The sequence below is a fragment of the Fistularia commersonii genome, chromosome 23 (genome assembly GCF_037954325.1).
Source record: "Fistularia commersonii isolate RoL2024-O1a breed Wild chromosome 23, RoL_Fcom_v1.0, whole genome shotgun sequence".
NCBI lineage: Eukaryota > Metazoa > Chordata > Actinopteri > Syngnathiformes > Fistulariidae > Fistularia > Fistularia commersonii.
The window spans coordinates 12,722,662-12,743,057 of NC_141306.1; the positions used below are offsets into that span (position 1 = coordinate 12,722,662).

At 42.7% G+C, this 20,396-nt stretch overlaps 1 protein-coding gene across 2 annotated transcripts in view; it reads right to left on the minus strand.

The window, feature by feature from the left end:
* The window catches only part of il11ra (interleukin 11 receptor subunit alpha), a 47,584-nt gene extending 27,478 nt beyond the window's left edge, over positions 1–20,106 (minus strand). The window contains exon 1 of one of the 2 annotated variants that reach the window (XM_086170626.1): positions 19,963–20,106. The gene's annotated coding sequence lies outside the window, so the exon portion shown is untranslated. The remainder of the gene's footprint in view (positions 1–19,962) is intronic. The other variant, XM_086170625.1, reaches the window with a different exon arrangement.
* Positions 20,107–20,396: the final 290 nt, after the last annotated feature.

The following is a 20,396-nucleotide window of genomic DNA, read 5'->3' on the forward strand; positions in this document are numbered from 1 at the left end:
CTGAGACGGCCCTGATCAAGCCGCCGCTGTTCCTATATCAGATTGCACTATTGTATTGTTAAATTTTAATATCCTTGATCAATCTGTTAAACGTGATGAAATGCCATTATGACACACCACTGTCATTTAAGTCGCTGTTTGTGTTCTGTTGATTATGGGTTGCCCCTTTCATGTGATAATGGTGCTGGTCGCCTCCTATATGCCTGACAGTCTTGTTCCATGTCGAGGAAGAAAGATTCTGCTTTTTCCTTGTGCGTTTGTGCTTGCTGCTATTTTTTCTATGCTTTCATTATAGACTTAGCGAGGCCCTTTTGGAGTCAGGTTTTTGATTTTGCCTAGTACGTTTGTCCTCGCTACCATTTGTTCGCTGCCTTTATTACAGACTGAGCAAGTTATTTTTGAGCCAGTATTTGATTTTGTCTGATGTGTTTACCCTTGCTATATAGTTGTTCTCAGTTTATATCAGAGACTTAGCAAGTTTTGTTCACGGATATGGTGACAGTTTGACCTGGGTTTTCTGGTAATAAAACATTTTACAGGAATTATTCCTCTGCCTCTGCATTTTTGACCTGATACCTCATGGGCTAACGGTATCCACTTGCCCATCCCATCACATCAAACAAAAAGCCTTGAGGATCGGTGGCGTACGGCTAACGTAGTCAACAAACCAATGCAATCCAACAGCCTTTCTATCCAGTTCCAGCTAGAATCTAAAACTACAGACAAAGTCCTGTAGGCTAACAGGGAAAAGTATCAAGAGCAATTGCAGATTAACAACAGAAGGGGGATGGATTACATCACACCGTTAAAGTTTCCAGACAGTTGCATCAGGTAAACTTAGCATCAATTAGTTCCATCTATAGTTATAGCATTTTTCCTGTTGGACGCCTTGTTGGATTATTAGTTGACTTCATGCAGCGGTTGAACCGCTTAGGATTAGTTTGAAGTCGAGCCTTCTTCATCTTCACCTTCTTCTTGGTGATTTGGTTAAATCAGGACTGTTATGCTCATTTGACCCGATGAACCGCACTTTCAAGAGCTGCAAAACACTCTCAAAATCTGTTATTAGACCTTGACACTCCTCCAACCTACCATATACAACATGAAACATGGCAAAACTTCAAAACACAAGAAATAATGGCTGCCATGTGTGTACCAAGATATAAGATATCCAGCCAATCCGCAGACCAAGGTCTTCAAGTGTGTGAGAGGGAGAGAACATCATTTAAGTAATTACATTAAGCAATCAAAGAATACTAAACACTTTTGGGCTTGTTATTGAAAGCAGAAGTTTCCATCAACGCATTACTGCGATCAAACGTAAAAGTGCTTGGCATAAGTACTGCAAACCTGTACTGTGCAGTGCTGTGTGTGTGTGTGTGTGTGTGTGTGTGTACGTGTGCGTGTGCGTGTGCGTGTATCTGTGTGTCTGTCTCTGTTAGTTGCGGCAGTATCTTGGCTTGAGCTTGACAACGCTGGAATTTCCTTCAGTTTAGCCGCCAGGGCAAGATAGCTACCATATGCCAGCTTTTCACTCACTCACACACACACTCTCACACACACACACACACACACACACACTCTCACTCACTCACTCACTCACTCACTCACTCACTCACTCACTCACTCACTCACTCACTCACTCACTCACTCACTCACTCACTTAAATGTTTATCATTATTATGGTAGCAAACAAGTCTGTGACAGAGAAGAGAGCCTCAACTGAAGCTGAAAATGTGAACGCAGGGGTGAAGACTCATGCATACCTGAAAAGTGAGAGGGACTTGGATCATCATAGAGGAATGTGCAACCGCATGACAGAAGTCAGTACTCAGTCCTACGCAAAAATACAATACACTGATTTGGATTGATCGGTTGGTTCTTCTCTTGTCTGTTTGTCCCAACCAAATAAATAGGTACCATAGTATAATCCAGTGACATACTTCTTATTTCAAATTACTACTGGAACGAGGAACCAAAGCTGGAAAAATGAATCAACTATTTGATAAATTGATATCTAAAAAGGACTAAAGGTTGTGGTAAATTTGAAGAGAAAACCAAAAGAGCTGGCTTCTAAAATAAAAAAGAACTGCTGCTTGGTGTCTGTGTGTTTCCCTATGTTCTGACATTTTGAACACATGGCAAAAAAAAAACTTTTTGCAGTCCTGAGAGGTACCAAACACTAAATGCAGCTCCTTCAGGAAAGCTTGAGTTACAGATAATCATGTTCATACAGAAATACATTTGGCACATGGAATACAGGGTCACTATTTTGGGATGGGGAAAAAAAAAGTATGCCAACCGAGAGCGCCAAAGGTTTGGCTAATATCTGTGTTTTGAAGCCAGCCTTTGCTTCGTCTTCTCAATCCTCTTTCATTTTGTTGGAAAATTACTAAGATTTAGTGAAATCTTAAAGGATAGTTGAGTTAGCGAGTACTGCAGGCCTGCAGTATTTGTGATGTTGGAAAGGAAAGCATTGACAGCCATTTAACCACACCCATAGATAAACAGCACCCACTTCTGAAAGCAGCAAGGTGTCAGGTGTTTACATTGCACTGACTGTTTGCTGGCAGACAGTGCCATAGTAAACACCACCGTGTGCTAATGCTAACCACGGCCACAATCTGAACCTTCAGGGTTCTGTTACCAGAGCCTGAGCGGTAATGAAAGGGCAGATCTGGAAGAATCCCTGGAAGATCAAAAAGACCAGTAAAGTCACACCACTAACCACAAAGGGTTTGTCGCTAAATCTTCTGAGCAAATAGCTAGATGTTTGTTGGTCGAAGTACACTACAAAAGAATTCCGAGTTGGTTTGGACAAAATGCACGTCTCAAAACTGCACGGGAGAAAATACGTCACGTACACCTATACCTAACCCAGATGGCAATCTATACTGTAAAATTCTGCAATTCATACTTTATGCTAGCTGAACTTGTTTTAGTCAAACTTTGCTTGGCAGAGGCTAAAACACTGGCTTTTAAAAGATACTACTAACATGACACTCTCAAAGCATCACTGATTAGCTCCTCATCCATACTACTCCAATAAAATGTAATTTCTCTAAGGATGTTCCATTTCTAGTGAAGCTGCAAGTATTAAAAACACATTAGTCATCAGGAAGTCTCACAGATCGCTTCCCCTCTACTGCAGGCTCGATGTAACAGTTCAAGAGTTCCAGACTCAGACTCAGAAGTCAGACTCTGAATTCCAGACTCAGGGATTTTACAGCAGCCAGGTCCAACATTCTGTCAAAGAACGTGTCATGAATGCCACTTACAGAGACAGATACATAGACCAAAAGCCAATGAGTTTTGCCTCCTAACGCTAACCAATTAGCCATGTTTCTTCAACCTGATCTATCATGAGAAATATATACTAGCATGGTCATGTTAGGGTTAATACAGATCTGCCACTGAAGTGTCCTGGCGGGTCATTTCCCATCCAAGAATCGACCAATATAGTCATATGATTACTCTATACTATACTATACTATTCAGTATACTATAGATAATCTGTGATAGGCAATCTGTAGCACATCGCCCAGTTGAGTAGCACAAGGACAATTCCATTTGCACCACATAAGTAATATTTATTATCCGTGTGGAAAGTCCCAAAAGGGTTGTCAGCGGTCTCTTAATGGTGATGTTGCACAAGCACGAAGTGGAGTCAAAAAAGAACGTATGCTCACACACAAACAGTAGATGTACTGTTAATGATTTGTATGACTGCCTAGCTTCAAGTTTTTCATCAACCCCTAAAATTTACTTAATGCTAGCTAAATTAGCTGAGCCATTCTTACTGGAAATGTTTGGTTGGTAACAGAGAAGTGCACCTTGTGCCCTGTCAAGAAAGACCGAGGAACACTTAATCAGAAACAGTGTTAAAACTGTTTTGGCAATATTTCTGGTCCAGTTTTCGTTTAAATGGACAGCGGTAAATGAACTGAAAAAAGGTGATGAAGGAAACTTTTCCATGAAGAAAAATCTAGCATAGATGTGATCTCACCTCTGAACATGCGTGGCTGTGCTGAAGTATGTTTAACAATGCTTAACTGTTTGGACTGGAGTCAGCTGGCAGTACCAGAATATTACTGTAGACCGCAGCACATTGTATCCTTTGCTTGGAAAATTCCATACCCAACAGTGCCCTATTTTAGACGCCCAGCCATCTGTATACAGACCTAAACATCTGTCAATATATGGTCAATATATGGGTTTTAACACAGAGAGTGTGAGTCAGGTACATACTCTTCAAATTAATTGCCCTATGGACCAGATAAATTCCATTTGCTTCAGTGCCTACAATTTAGCGGAACAGTCAGTACTGCTAGTAGCGCGAGGAGGAAGACGATGACCCGACAAACATCTGGTCTGTATGAGCCAATGACAGGCTCTTCAAACATACACCCACCTACCCACCCACATCTGCTCTCAGTTATCCAACAAGGACTTACACACTGACAAACAAAGCCACAGGCACATAGAGCGAGATGCATACACAAATCCATCCTATGTGATCAATTAGAAGCCCAACACAGCCAACCCATCATCAGAAACAGAAACAAACAGAAAGAACACACACGCCACAGAGACAAAAGATGAAGGGGAAACACATGGAGAATATAAAAAGAAATACTAGGATTACACTAGTGATATCTGGGGGTTAAAATATTAGTGCTCTGATGCCTTCCAACTCGGAATTTGCTTTCTGTGCAAACCAAACAAATAGGTCCATTCTAACCACCATAGATCATCATGTGTCTCATCATGGCCTGTTGTCAAAGCCTGGAAAAGAATATCAAACATATGAAACACAGTATTTTATCATGAATAAAAAAACGCCGACGGCTGTACCGAGCTCCATCCAAGTCAATAAGCCAACAGCCTGACAAGCCAAAAAAACTCGGCCCAGTTCTGCTTTGCCACACTCCACATAGATGATCTGGTTTGTGAGACCCTGTTTGTGCGTATGTGTATATGAGTGTCTCTAGTGCGTGTGTGTGTGCATGTGTGTGTGTGTGTGTGTGTTTATATAAATGCATGTTCATGTGCATTTGACTGGCGCCTCACCACTGCTGGGATCAATTATAAAGACATGAAGCAGAAAGCTGAAGATTGCTGTTTTGTGTAAACACCAATGCTTCAACGTACACAAATATCCCTCACAATATACTGCTAGCCTGCGCTGCGGCCTCCAGGAATGTTACTGTATTTTATATTTAATATATTTAAACTTTAGATTTTTTTGGTTTTATTGTATAGATTTTTGTATTTTTTCTGATACGAAATATCTTACTGTTGCGCACTATTTTTAACTATCTCTATTGCACTATACACGTTCTGCTGTGGGTGAAATTGAAATTTCCCCACTGTAGGGTTGATTAAAGAAATATTCTATTTTAAGGTAAATGCATTCTAAAAATTGAATTGGTCATTGAAAAACTCATTTGGAAGGTTGCGTGTCTAATGTTAGCAAATAAGCATAAGGACAATCATGATCAGCTATTTCCATTTGATTGACAAATTCATTAGATATGTGTATTGATCTGTTAAGAACTCAGAATGTCAAAAAACCACGAGGGCGAGGTCACTAGAATTTTTGATACTGCTTTTCATGTTGTCCTGCTTAAAAGAAAACGCTATTCCAGGAGAAACTTCCGCCCTGCTTTTAGAGTGCAGGATGTTCAAACATTGATGCACTTAAACATTCAGCAATGCACATTCAGCTATTTTGTTCGGCGATTCCAAAAGTCCAACCTACTGATTGAGGTTTTTGGCCAGTTTTTTTTTTTTCTTTTTTCCAAGACATAATCACAATTGTCAAAAGAGACAGTTTTTACCTTTGCTGAGTGTTAAGTGGAGCTGATCAGGCTAAATGTGCAAACTACAGCTAACATGTAAACACAATTTGGAGGTTGTTCAGTGCTTAGAGGGCAAATCATTGGTACTGGTTGAACATTTTATGACGCCACCACAGAGGTTTAACTCTGAAGCCATGACGACTCTGAAGCCTCCAACCTGGAGTTGCGATATTACAAAAACCTTGTGGAAACAGAACAGTTGGGGGAATTAGAGGTGTTTCGGACTAAGCCAGCTGCTTAGCCGATGAAGTCCAGCTACCCTAGCTGCCTTACTAACCAATTAAATTACCAACACTGAAAAGACAAAAGTGAGATCCCATGCCATATGTTGTTTTTCTTTTAAAAAAAAAAAACTGGGGAAATTATGAAACCTGGGCTGGACCAGCTGCCGTGATAGGAGATGAAGTCTTGGTGTCATTTGCACAAAACGAAATACTGTTATCCCAACAATCAAATACAATGAGCGCCTGAAATAGGAATTCCACACCTCATTCCAGGGCCGACTGATCGAGAGACAGTGAGACAGAATCTCAGGGAAAATAACTTTCACAACGAATTGCTCCCAGTTACTTGGCCAACCTTTCGCTTCTCAAAGGGAAAGATGTAAAACAGATCACAACAAAAAACACACTTAATGCCATTTGACAACAAATACAGTCCAATTAAAAGATAATAATAACAATGCAGACCTTCAGGTGAAAATGTGCAGAGTTTGAGAGCAGATGTTATCACTGAGTACCTCAGCTCCTTGGAAAGTTGAAATGAGTGTTTATAAAATGAGAAACACAGGAGAATACAGGAAGAGAGTCCAAAACATCTTACAATCTACATTGACCTTCTTCCCCATGTTGGACATATAATGGTTATATTCATCCCATCACAATTTGTGGTTCCCCAAACTGACGGGTCACCTCAGAGTCATCTCATCTGCATATTAAATCAAAGCCTCCTGAAATTGTACTACCCAAGGACCCGAGGCAGCTTCAGGAGGATAAACTGGAGTCCATGTCAGGATACTGAACAAAGCAAAGCCTATCAATGAAGATCTAACACAGTCCAATGGTTTCAGACAGAAAAAGGTGTCTACATTTAAGGACTAGTTAAAAATGCAAAAAAGTAACAGAGGTGGGATGTCTGTGTGTTTGTGTGTTTGTGTGTGTGTTTGTGTGTGTGAGTGTGGGTGGGGGGGCAAGAGAGATTGTTTATGCACTTGAGCTTTATGTGCGCTTCTGCCATTCACCCACAGATGACCTGCAAACAGCTTCTGCCATGTGTTCGGGACGAAGGAAATACGGGGAAACACATAGGTCCAAGTTACACAAACGTGTGCACACAGACAGACAGACACACACACACACACACATTAAAACTGCCCCCGAGCACCCTATCCCACCCACACACACTCACAGACCATCACCCACACACACAACCGAACCGACCCCTGTTCCCTGGAGCAATGAGTCACTCTGCTGGGAACTCCATGCTTTCCCCATTACTATGCTTGCCTGCCAGTCAGACTGCAGCAGAGGACAGGGGTCGCTGAAGGCACAGACACAAGAAGAGTATATTACAAACGTGACTGATGAAGACTGATGAAAAAAATTGGCGTACCTGAAGAGACTACAAATACCCATCTGTTTGCCATGCTGATGAGAAGTGACTAAGAAGAAAAGTAGAACCGGCAGGTCGCATGAAATCGTATCAGAGGAGATCCATCTTCAAACCTCATGGAGTGGCCAGTGGAGAGGAGAAAACAGGGAAAGAAGGTGGAATGATTTGGATCCAGATAAGGAGCAAGTAAAGGGAGGAGGAGGAAGTGGACTTAAGTGGGAGAGTGGAGCTGAAAAAGTTCAACTGGACGCCTTAAATAACATTTGTGGCAGACCTGTGTTATGAACAAAATGAAATAAAATAATTTGAGTCTACTTTGGGAAACATTTGACCTGGTATCCAATAAACAGACTGGCCACTGAGTTAATCAACGCCAGTATCACATTATTTTTAATTGTGTTATGCCTGCACATCATTATTCTTCCTCTTCCGGGACTTCTGTGGCACAAATATGACAAAACCAATTAAATGCAGTTCGTTGCACTTGAAAAGGAATGAAAGTGAGTGTGAAGCAGGCTAGCCCTGGTGGGCCACCGCATTTCATTTCAAAAATCAACTCCAAACACACACACACAATTACACACACACAACAAATGCTAAAAAACAGCTTAGCATTTATATGGGCCTGAATCAAATTCCCTCTCGACTGGTTTAGGCAACAAAATTGCTCAATAAACCAAACGGCCCCTGTGCGTATGTGTGTGAGTCTGAAGCAAAACACACACTGGCACACATACGGTGCAGTAGAGTAGCTGTGTGTAACCTGTAGGACCTACAGTGGACCTATTGAGCGGAGGCACACACCCCCCCCCCCCCCTACATGTCAGAGTGCGGTGAATATTCTAAAAGCTCATCACCTCTGTTCACAGCACAGTGTGACTATTCAGAGGAAGGCAGACGCTCCAGCAAATTCCATGTGAGCTCACACAGCAGCCCAGACGGGTACGCTCAACAGGGCTCACAGTGCAAGAACAAAAACTCATCATGCAGGCTGTATGAGTGGGTGCTATAGAAGATAGGGAAGCTACCTTGTAATTAGGCCTACAGTAGAAGATCTAACCAAACGCTGCTGACAGCTTTAGTTGAGGGCCAACAAGAAGCAAAGGTCTGCCTGAGGGTGCAACGCCCTCGCACTGGTGAACAGAACGGTGTGCGGATCCCTGGAAAACACAGTGAACCAGAGGAGGAAAACCCCCATGATTCTACATCTGGGCCAAAACGATGACACCCGTCACCACCACCGGGTTGTTTATTTGTGAAAACTTACACAACACTGGTGGATAACCACTCAATTTCAGATCAGCAGCTATGGCAGCCATTATGATGAACACAGACCAAACCTGGCCACCTAGAAACCGGAGCAAGGCAGATATGATCATTGTGATGCATCAAGGCATTTTTTCTAGTGAAATAGTAAAAGGGCATTTTTGCAGATGTTAATATATTAACAGAATGAAGTCCGTCAATTACGGGACCAACCTGAACCACAGCTGCGCAACATGCAACCAAAGCTGGATCACCTGGACCTGGGGTTGTGGAGCAAACGATGGATGTACCTGATTAAAAGGGTTCTTGTCGGATTGAACATGCTCAAAATGACACGTAGGGGTTTGATTCTATTGCAGATTTGCAAAATGAATGCCCTTAAACACTGTTTTACACTGTAAAATTTGCATACGTAGTACCTTAGTTCAAAGAGAACCAGCCTCCCTCACAAAGTAAATTCAGAAGTGTTTATATTAGCATTCTATCAAAACTGAAAGCAACACTATGTTTACCATTTGCATATGTACTTCACCACAGTGGTTCAGAGGTGGGGATGCTTGCTGCCTTGCCAAGCTCTCATTGTCTGAAATATTTATTGGAAGCAGGCTTTCACACAAACCACACAAAAAAAAAGACAAAATAAAAGTTTTCACTCACAATAAAGAAGACGGTCCTGGTCAGACTGCTCGGCTCTGCGGCACAAACACGGCCAACTAACAGTCTGCCAGCCGAGCAGCTTGCCTGCGATCGTCAGGCCAGATATAAGGCCGATTTACAGAGCGCCACCATCATTTGCTTTCCAAGTTTGTTGATTCAGAGGTGTGTGTGTGTGTCTGTGCACATGTCTTGAGATGAAGGAGTAATGCTAAAAGGCCTGTTTAGGATCAAAACAGCCTCAAAGGGAAGGAGATATTGGAGTTGAAAGCCGTTGTATGGCCTTAAACCAGAACCAGCCGTTGATATACATCCAGAGAGCTGCTCACAAGAGCTTCTGCTCAGCCTAAACTACTTCACTTATGTCTTGTAACCAAAAACAATCAGCCTAGTGTACTTACTAAGGTTGTGTTTTGGCACATTTACATATCCGACATACATTTTGGACTTTTTTTTTCACATCATGGAAGATTCTAGTAATCGTAGCTTGAATGTAAAATATGCTATAGCATATTTAAAAGCTTTGGACTTCAAATTTTTGGCAGGTGCATGGAAAAGCCTGCTAACTAGCATCAATATACTATCTACATTCAGAAGTTGGTTCCCTGGCAATATCTACTGAACAACTATCTCTGACAAGGCCTCCTGTCACCCACCTGCCAAATCAGATATGTTCCTGATGCTCGATAACATCCCTTTATCCTCCCTTAAAAGCAAAGTTACCCTTGTGATGAGCCATGCAACATCACTCACACATTCTGCACAAGAGACAGGCTGCTGCTTCCCTAGTCGACGCTGCATAAGTGAAACAGACAACTGTATCCATTATGAATGACCAGTCCAAAATAGACCCAGGATGCCATAAGAACACGAGTCTTCTTAATTATTGAGATTTTTTTTTTTTTTACCCAAAGGGATGAGGCAAGGCTGCTACATCAGAACCACTTTTTTGCCATTTTGCTGCAACTTTTGTCCGGCGCCACATAATACATGATAAGTGTTTCTGGTTTTGTGGCATCAATCTGAGTTCCCTCTTCCCTCAACATTTGTTGTTGTCTTTTGAAGAGGACATGTTACGCAATGGCAAGTAAGGTCAAAGTCTACAGGCACTAAAATAACCAAAGCTAATATAGACACGTGAAACAAACCAAATCATTTACTGTGATGGATATTTGCAAAACCACTGTGCACAATGCAAATCTCCTGGATCAATTATTTAAACTACATTTATTAAAAAATAATCCACTGCAGGAGGGGTGTGCCCTCTACTGGGAACAATATAGATTTTGAATTGGTAATTTGCAACGGTTGCTGTATGGATACAAGATTAGAATGTCCATTGTTGTGAAGGCTTCATTGGCAGATGTGGTTCAACTTGTTATTATTGCTCCTAACTGCCTCTTCAAACCAAGAGACAAAACAAATATATTTGATGTGCTCATTAGAATCCGCTGGTCGCTGGTTAGTCCCCCCCCAGGTTGGTGTGTCTCTTGTTAAGATGTTTATCCAATTTGAAGCCACCTGTTGTATAGGCTTATGGTGAAGTGATGAAGCGGAGTGTTGTCGATGGGCCATTACCTCACTAAGCTAGCAGAGGGATAGAAAGCTTTGACAACATGCAATGGCCAAAGGCTCCGAGATATGAAACCAGAAAATGTGGCTTTTCCTATCAACAAGAATGCCACACCGTCATAACAAGAGCTGACTGCACTCTATTTACAAGCCTTTATTGGGGCCAACAGCCACATCCGACACCTTAACTCCCAATCTTGAGTAAAAAATGAGTAAAATACGGAAATAGCCCCAATGAAAATAACGATGTTGCTTCCCATGATCTGAATCTGCCATATAATGAATGCCTCTTCCTCTCCCAATGATCCACCCCTCCGCCATGTATCCTGTGTAATCCTGATAACAGGCAGACAAACAAACAAGACACGGACATGAAAAGCACAAGCTTCTTTAATGGGGGTCATGGATTTCAACGTGGAAAAGCTTTGGACAGACAAAAGGATGCATGAGCCTTGCTACGGCTTTCAACTGCTGAAAGGAAAAAAAAAAAAAATCAAGTTTGCAGACATCCATATTCAAAGTAGATTCTTCTCTCCTGCATGGAGAGGGCAGAGTCTACCAGAGCTTAAGTCTGCCCCTCGACCTACCTCCAACATGCATGTGACAATAATACCAGCAGAAAATGTACTTCTTAACCTATTGGGTAATTCTTGGGAGTTTTGATGCCTTAATCCTTCCTTTGGAAATCTTGCAGTCAACAACACTCTTTCTGGACAACAGTCAGATTGTACGGTTTCTTTAACAAATACTCACAGTGTTCAAGTTATAATCATGTCCCGGTTTTTCAGGCTCTAAGCCGGGCTCTCTGATCCGAGGAGACCGTGAACCAGTTCATCTAAATCTGGTCAGGGGTACCTTCAAGCACTGGCTTACGTTTCTGTTTCCAAAACAGTTCTTCATTAGGGCCTTGCAGTACTTCTTTGTCCTGATATTAACTTGAAAGGGGTGGATTATAATAATGCAACATCAAGTGGTATTTGTGGGATGCAATACAAAGTCATGTTTTACTTGGACATACAAAAATCCTGGAGAAGAATCAAACGTGATAGTGCTTCATCAAACTATGACTCATCGACATAAATATAGCGTCCTTAAATCTCTCTTTACTCATTGAGATGTACTGAGACACGCCAACTGAACGCAGTGTTTGTTTAGTCCAGCTTGTTCTGCCTGGGATGCAGAGCTTCTCTGCTTTCACTGTTAAAAATTACCTTAAAACAAACATCTCAAAGGGCTTTGTAGTTGGCGAGCCTGAGTTCTCTGGAAGCTTCTTTCTGCATGCTGGTGAAGATCATTTGTGTGCTAAGATACTCAACTCTGTCACACATTCTGCAACCCCAGCAGCTGCAAATCAAACAGAGCCACATTTACAAGCTTCTTATCTGTATCTTAGAGATCTGTGCAATTAATTGAAATCAATCAAGATTACAATCTTGCCTCTTAAAATTAGCAAATAGAAGGATGGTGAAATCGTTACTAAAGGTGAAATGTGTCAAAACACCATCTTAGCAAAGAATTGACTCGTGTCCATGAACTAGAAACTTAAGACATTTACTTTTTGGTTAGGATCCCCATGAAAACCACACAGTAATAGTGTTTTTCTACTTCATTGGAATAGAAGTGGAAAAAGAATTCTTCCGTTCGTTAAATCACAATTTCAGGGATCAGCCTGTGGATTTTAAATTTGCCAGATGGTCGGACTGACACTTCATCCCCTTCACAGCCTCAGAACTGAAAGACTTTACTTTTTCTGCACACCTGGGTGATGGGGGCCGGCCCGATCAGTGGCATTGGCCGAGGAGTAGGGTTAAAGTTGTCAATCACTCTGCCACATACAGAAACCTCCCAGCAATCGCTCTCTCATTCACACCTACAGATAATTTTAAGTCCTCAATGGACCTTCTAACTGTTTTGGAAGTGAAGGGGGGGACAGAGAGCCTGGAGAGAACCCATCAGTCTGTATACTGATTGGAAAGAGTGCAAACCCATGGAAATGATTTTCGCTGCAAAGGTTCAATGGCATATGTTGCGAGTTCCAAAAGCAAAGCTGTAATATCAGAGCACAGAGGATCCAGTATCTCTCACCACCCGGCCAAAGCAGCAGAGCTGCATTTGAGGCCGGTTGTTACTTTCTGAGATGTTGCCGGGTCGGTCAAAATCAAACATAGGCACAAGCAAATGCGAAATGCATAATAAAAGGGCAACGGTTTATCGGTCTGTATGGTCACACGGCCAATCCAACAGACTATTCGTACACAGGAAAGAAGCACACTGTTCAAGATCCAGTGTTGGAAAGTTTTTTTGAACATCTATTTTCAGCACAAGCAATCCAAGTTCCCGAACGTATGTCCCTCAAACGGTGCTTCACACGAAAATGGTTAAACTGTCTGCGTAAACCATTTACCTTCAGCGGGCCAATGGCGCTTCTCAATGACTGTCACTGTTACTTCTGCTGCTGCCACCAGGCTACTTTCCCAGGAATAAAACCACTATTGATTTTCATGTTGAACACACTTAGCAGATTTTGAGTGGTTCCAAAGAAATTTTAGGACAACTCCCCTGAGATCCTGAAGTCTTAACACTGTGAAACATTAATTGTCCTTAAACAATTAGCGGATTTGTTTTAATAAAGGTGTCCAATGTGTTATTTGTGACCCGAGTTTACTGACAGCCTCTGCCACTTCACACTCAACATGCAGGAATAATGAGGCGTTCTATTTAGGCGACACCTCTCCTCTCTACAACATTCCCTCATTCACTCTCTCCCACTGAAAGAGACCTCCACACCAGCTGCTGGCCTGCTACTAACCAGAAACTCAATGTTACTCAAGGACACTTCAGTACTGGACGGAGACATTAGCCCTACATACACAGAAATGATGCGGTTTACCGCCGCGTAATTGTTCTTGTCCACATATGGATTTTCCTGGGTTTCTATGAAATAGGCGCCAAACAAAAGCTCCCTAAGGGGAGTATCATCAAAAAGTCCACATTAAACCACCTTCAGCTTTGGGAGATGTGTAATCCGGCTAAAACAGGCACGCAGGTGGATCAATTGGAATGCTATTGGCAGCCACTATCAACCTACCAACAACTATGAACTCATCCCTCTTAGAAACACATCCAGACCATTACACAAGCGTGGAGAGCTGCAAGCTGCGCGCTCAGCTCAAATGATGTGAAAGACATTCACATCTCCACCTGGTAATTGATCAGATTTCTTCCTTAGGCCTGGACTAACAGTCCGAGAGAATGCGATGAAGGTTTCTTGGGAAAATGGCCACTTGGACTATTATGGTGTGCGCACTAATAGTAATGACTTGCGTATCTGCTGCATCTTTACATCAGATACACATGAATGCTGATAATAGTGCAGTGATTTATTTCCCTCTTTTTAAATTCTTTCCACATTTCATTGGTGTGTTTTTTTTTCACTTTCACACCGAACATTTCGGCAATTTCGAGCAAATTTGAAGGAGTATTTGTTTGCTTTAATGTCCTGAGGATTCAGGGTGATTTCATGATGCCTGTACTGCAGCCAATGTCTCTCTAAATACTTCTTGGTGATTTCAGAGGGCGCTGTTTGTGGTTTCCAGACAAACTATTGCCCATTTTTTCACTGACTGGGGAGAGATTGCAGTGAAATTCCGAAGAAAATACAGAAAATGGTAAAATGGGGTTAAAAAAAGGGATTTAAGAGAAGAAAATGTAATATTTTTCAAACACTGAATAAAACACCTCAGGAGACCCACATGAGTTCCTTTAGGAGTGTTGAAAGTGCTGACATCGATTCGAACACAGCATGCTGTCCTTAACTAGACACATACGCAACAGACTTACACACACACCGTGTGATTTATATCACATCTGTTTCAGAAGTGTTCGAAGACACATCGAACACGTTTTCATGAGCACCCACTCAATCGCCATCGTACGAGATGACATTTTTTAGGAAGCAGAGGAAACGCCGGCCTTTTCCTGGAGAGAAAACCTTCAGTTAACAAGTACACTTCCTCTATTGCTAACATAACACTATCACTAGCCTTATTGGTCAGCTGACCCCAAAGGAAACCGCAGCCTTCAGCCACGAGGTCAGGCTTCACCTCAGTGGCCTGACCTTGTGGCTTGAAGCTGTGGGAAAGATAACACCAAAAACAAACCAGGGCGGGAGGAGACAGGGACAGGACAGTTTTGGGACCTTATGACTCAAAACTCTTATGGCTTGAACAACAAAAATCTGCTCATGGTTAGGTCTGAGTGGATAAACTGTATGAGCAGCAGCAGAGAAGAAATGCCCTGATGGAGGCCCCTCGGAGTTGGTTCAATATCAAAAACTAGCTCTTTTTGGTCTCACACACACAAACACGCACACACGCCGAGAAAAGTATGGCCTCAGACCTGGCAAACAGCGCTCGGGTTCTTGGAGGAGCTTTCTCTCTAATTTAAAGTTGATTGCCGTGGGCCCACATGTGTATGTGACCGACCAGAGAAATATGAGTGTGGAGAAGAGAGTATGAAGGCTTGGACTGACTTGAGCGCCGTGTGCATGTCATTACATTTGTGCATGTGTGTGTGTGTGTGTGCGTATCGTCATTTACAGTATGAGTCTGTGAAGGTCTTCTGGAGCCAGTCTGTGTATGTGTGTGTGGTTTTTGGCCAGGCCAAGAAGAGAGATGGTGCTGCCAGCGAGAGCTGTCTGCAGGGTATCAGGCGAAGCTGAAGGCAAACTAAATACAAGTACCTTTCGGGAACTGAGAGGAGCTGCTGAGTGAGTTTTACTGAGCTGGGCTGTTAGAAAACAGTCTGAACCAGATCGAGATGGATTGTTTGGGGCCTGTATTTATCAAACCACCGGGTGAATGTTGGGCTACCAGTCATTTAGATCTGCACGTGCATGTGTTTAAAGACATGGTCACTTCTAAAAAGCTATCTGGGCAGCAGCAAGTCCCTCCACAAATGTGTTCAAGGGAGCGTCGGCCTCATTGAAACCTCCCTTTTTACATGAAATTCTAGGAATAAGTAACGTCCTCGACCCTGACTGTGCCACGGTTCCTAAAATCCACAAGCAGTGCAAAACTTTAATAGGTTTCCCAACATTAAGCACACAAAACTCCATTGTTCATGGTCCCATGCATACACCTGAAATAAATGTATTTTATGTAATATTTAAATGGCTGCAGTTGCATCGACAGCCTCCCTGTGCAGTCTTCTGCCAATGTGTGCAGATGTCAGTCATGCCTGAATAACACTGCTCCACTGTTCTCCATAAGATGGGAGCTTGATGGTCCTGGTTTTTGGAAGTCTGCACAGTCCCTGAGACCAGAGAGCACTTTTCTTCATTAAGCCATTGTTGGGCAGCAGCATGAGAAACACAGCGGCTGTGTTTATGAGGCAAAAACACAATCGTTCCATAGAGACTTCAGATTTGAACCCAGGGGCAGAAAAACACCCCAAGGTAAACAATCACGGGAGCTCTTGTTTACCCTGTTGTGTACATACAGTTTCACGGTGGTAAAAACGTGAGGAGAGCAGAATAGGCGTTTCAGAGCCCAGTTTCTGACAACTTTAGATCAAAATGGAAAAACATCTTCCAAAGCAGGCCACCCAGGTAGACTGTGATACAGACTCCAGTCTGCAGAGACACTGCAGGGAGTGGCCAGGTGTTTGGTCATTAAATCAGGACCAACAGAACACCTCGAGACTGCAGATCTCCAGTTCTGTGACGCCTGCAATACTGGGATCTGACTCCTGCATTTTAAGCTGGTGAGTTACTGGTAATTAAGTAGAAAGTGGAACAATTCCAAAAAGCAGAATAAGGTGAAGAGAGGGTGAGCCAAAGGTTATTATCATTGGTGTGTTATGGCCAACACTTTATTGTTCAACTGGCAACATATCTCATCTTAGCATCAGCGATGCAACAGGTTTGCAGAATAGGCAATATCAAGATCGGAAATGTCAACTTTTGTTGCTGCTTGATTCAACAGGGGAACTTTGAAAGAAGAGAAGCCTGACTAGTGTCACAAAGTGAAAAAATGCATAAAAGAAGGATTTAATTTTCTAATTAAATGCAATTCAAGAATTTTCTGCCAGGGGCGCACTATTTTGGTCAGAGTAGAAGACAAGCCGCATCACTGACAGACCAATCAGCAGACGTTATCAATGCGCCATCCGCTGCTTGTTACGGCGTTTTTTCTACCCTGTTCTCTACCTCCCCGCTACTCCCTCATTAGCCGAAATGTCGTTATCAAAACAGAGAAAAGTAGATGAAGAGTGTAGAATTTTCAAAGAAAAATGGACGACGTCCTATTTATTTACGGAGACACACAGGAAACCTTTGTGCTTGGTGTGTTTGCAACAAGTTTCGGCAATTAAGGAATATAATATTCGGCGCCACTACGAGACTCATCACGGCGAAAATATGACAGCTTGCAAGGACAACTGAGAAGAGATGAGATCAACGAATCGCTGGCGGGTCTGAGGAAACAGTAGTCCACTTTCACCGATAGCCGAGAAATCAGTGAAGCAGCGGTAAAAGCCGGCTACCTAATTGCTAGCGAAAATGCGCAATTTAATGTTAGTCACCAGCTTCACAACAAACAAGTATGGTGGAATTCAACTGTTCATGCAACTCCATACATTTTCAGTATGTACTGTTAGTGTATGCATGTTTCATGTATAAGGTTTACACATTTACAGGACAGGTGAATACTTACTTCCTTACACATTTAATAGCACTCTCTTTTGTTTGTAAGGCGTAGGCAGGGATTCAATTTAGATTTCGTATGCAATGGTTTAAAAGTCTGTTTCTTTATAAGTCTCATTTAATCTTAAAGTGCATGACTAAATACCAATTACTTGTTAAAGTTTTATGCCTTTGTGCGATCACTTGCAATGCATAAATGTGAACGATAAAAGTAAATTACACGTTTGTCTAAGGAAATATAAGGTGCTTCATGAAATGTTTTGTAAAATGATTGTTCATTAAATTCCAAGATTTTCCTCATGTCCTTGTACTTCTTTACACCAAAACAGAGGAAAGACATTATATTTTGGTTATTTATTGCTGAGTATTTATTGCTGAGTATGCTATCATTTTAATGGTTCGGCCCACTTGACATCTTCCTAGGCCATTGAGGCCCGCGATGAGAAATGAGTTTTACACCCCTCGTCTAACCCGTAGGTGTCAAACTCTGGCCCGCGGGCCAACTTTGGTCCGCACTGTAATTATATTTGGCACGAAAGTCATACCAAATGACTATAAAAGCTGGCCCACCGGGATTGTCTACAGTGCATGTTTCTACAAATCCCAGAATTTTCTGTTGGTATTTTGGTAAGACAATCACAACAGGACCCATAAAAGCCTTCTCCTCTTTTGACAGTAGTCGTAGCGACCTTATGCTAATATTGGCACCCTGTTACTCAGGCAAAAAACAGGATTTTGCATGTCTGCAATATTAAGTTATATATTGTATTAAGCTATGCTTGTTCCATATTTTGTTTTTAAGCAAAACTTGTTTGGGTTTATTGTTATATCTGGAGGAAGATTTTTTTCATAAAATATCAATGTTGGCCTGCGACTTTGTCCCAGTTTTGAATTTTGACCCACTGTGTATTTGAGTTTGACACCCCTGGTCTAACATTTGTCAGTTTATTAAACAGCCTGAGCAATTTGAGCCAAAGCTGCGTGTTTTCGTTGTTGTTCTGTTATTCTTCAAGTCAGAGTGAAACCGAATGTTGAGTCGACGTTGATTTCTGGAGGACCGGCCACATTGGGTGGAGGATGACAAACCCAAACAGTCACATTTCAGACAGTCAACTGTCAACCACATACAAAGACAGACAACATTCACTCATTCGGGGCAATTTTCCAAATTTTTTCCAATTAACCTGCCTTATGTTTTTGGTCTGAGGGAGGAAACCTGAGGACCTGGAGAAAACCCAAGCAGACATGCAAACTCCACACAAATTGCACCTTGTTGCAATCGAACCAGGGTCCTTCGTGCTGTGAGGCCAAAGTGCTAACCATTTCACCACCATGCCGCCCCAACAAGGAGCAACCATCTATAATTTTTCCCGAAAATTACATATTAAATACATTCAGCATGAATAAATATTGGAAATATCGCAGCCCCACAATCAATCCATACATTGATTTCTTTAGATAACTTTTCAAATGGCTGGGGATCGGTTCAGTGCTGCCAGAAACAAAGCAGATGAGTCTCCCCTCCAAGCTTAGGTCAACACCATGCATGCGATCTGTGATACAACAATAAAGGTTTTGCGCTTACTTTCAACAAAATAGTGTGCAGCCTCGCCGTCCCTGCCAGTCCCCTTCCACCACCATTCCTCCCCCAAGGCACCCCTTCTCTGTTTGCATTCCTGCCAAGCTCTATTTAAAGGCTCCATCACTCGGCTGGCTAAAGGAATGCACATCTGTAGTGGAACCCCCACCCTTCGAGAAGTGACACTAACAGCAGACTGATAGTGGAACTCAAAGATCTGTGGATGTCCACTACATTAAGAAGAATGACTCACTGCTCATGCATCTCATTGTGTCTCGCCTTGTGTTTAGGACTTTCTTGGCCGTGTAGTAAACAGACTAATGATGTCCTGCTTCCCGTCGCTGAAGGATGCGCTGCAGCCTCATCCAGAGGCAAAAGTTTGTTAACCTTTCTAACACGGTGTGCGTCTGCCGGGGTGGTTCAGGTAGGGTCTACCCAAACGCGGAGGTAAGAGTTGAGCGGAGCCCGTTATCAGACACAGCATGAGCAGCCGGGGATCAAAAGTAAAGCGGGATTTATACCGGTATTACAAGTCGGAGCTACTTCACCGGCGAGCAGCAGGAGAGAAGCCAAACGTCCGCCGTCCCTTGAACTCATCGAGGATAAACTTTTACCCCCCTTCCCCTCCCCCACCGCGGGCGCGCGCAGCCTCCTAGCCGCTGATTCCCTCCTTTCCCCTCCGACAGTTTTAAAAAAAACACACCAAAAACACCGACCTTGGAGAGCGTCCGGGTCAAAATGGCATAATTATGTTGTCGCCTTCCATGTTTGGCTTCTTTTTCCCGCCCCGGTTGAGTTCTTCGGCGGCTTCCCGGCGGAACTGGAGGCGAGCTAGCGGGGCAAGGGAGCAACAAAGTCGGACACGGAGCAAGAGGAGGAGCCAGAGGAGGCCAGACAGCTGGGCCGCCCCCTCATTGGATAGGCCTGCTGTCAATCATTTGAGAAATGGGCGGGTCCTAACAGGAAAGGATTAAATAGTCTGAGCTGGTCTCACTGATCCCAGAACAGATGGGTCTGGTGGTGCTTCTGCAGCTGCATGGAGGAGGAAGGACCTCTCTCCAAACTTCAACCACAGTCTCAGGGTTAGCTTTTCTGTTAAAAATTCCTGCACCAGGAAAAGAAAAAAAAAAAAGATTTTTTTTTTTTTTAC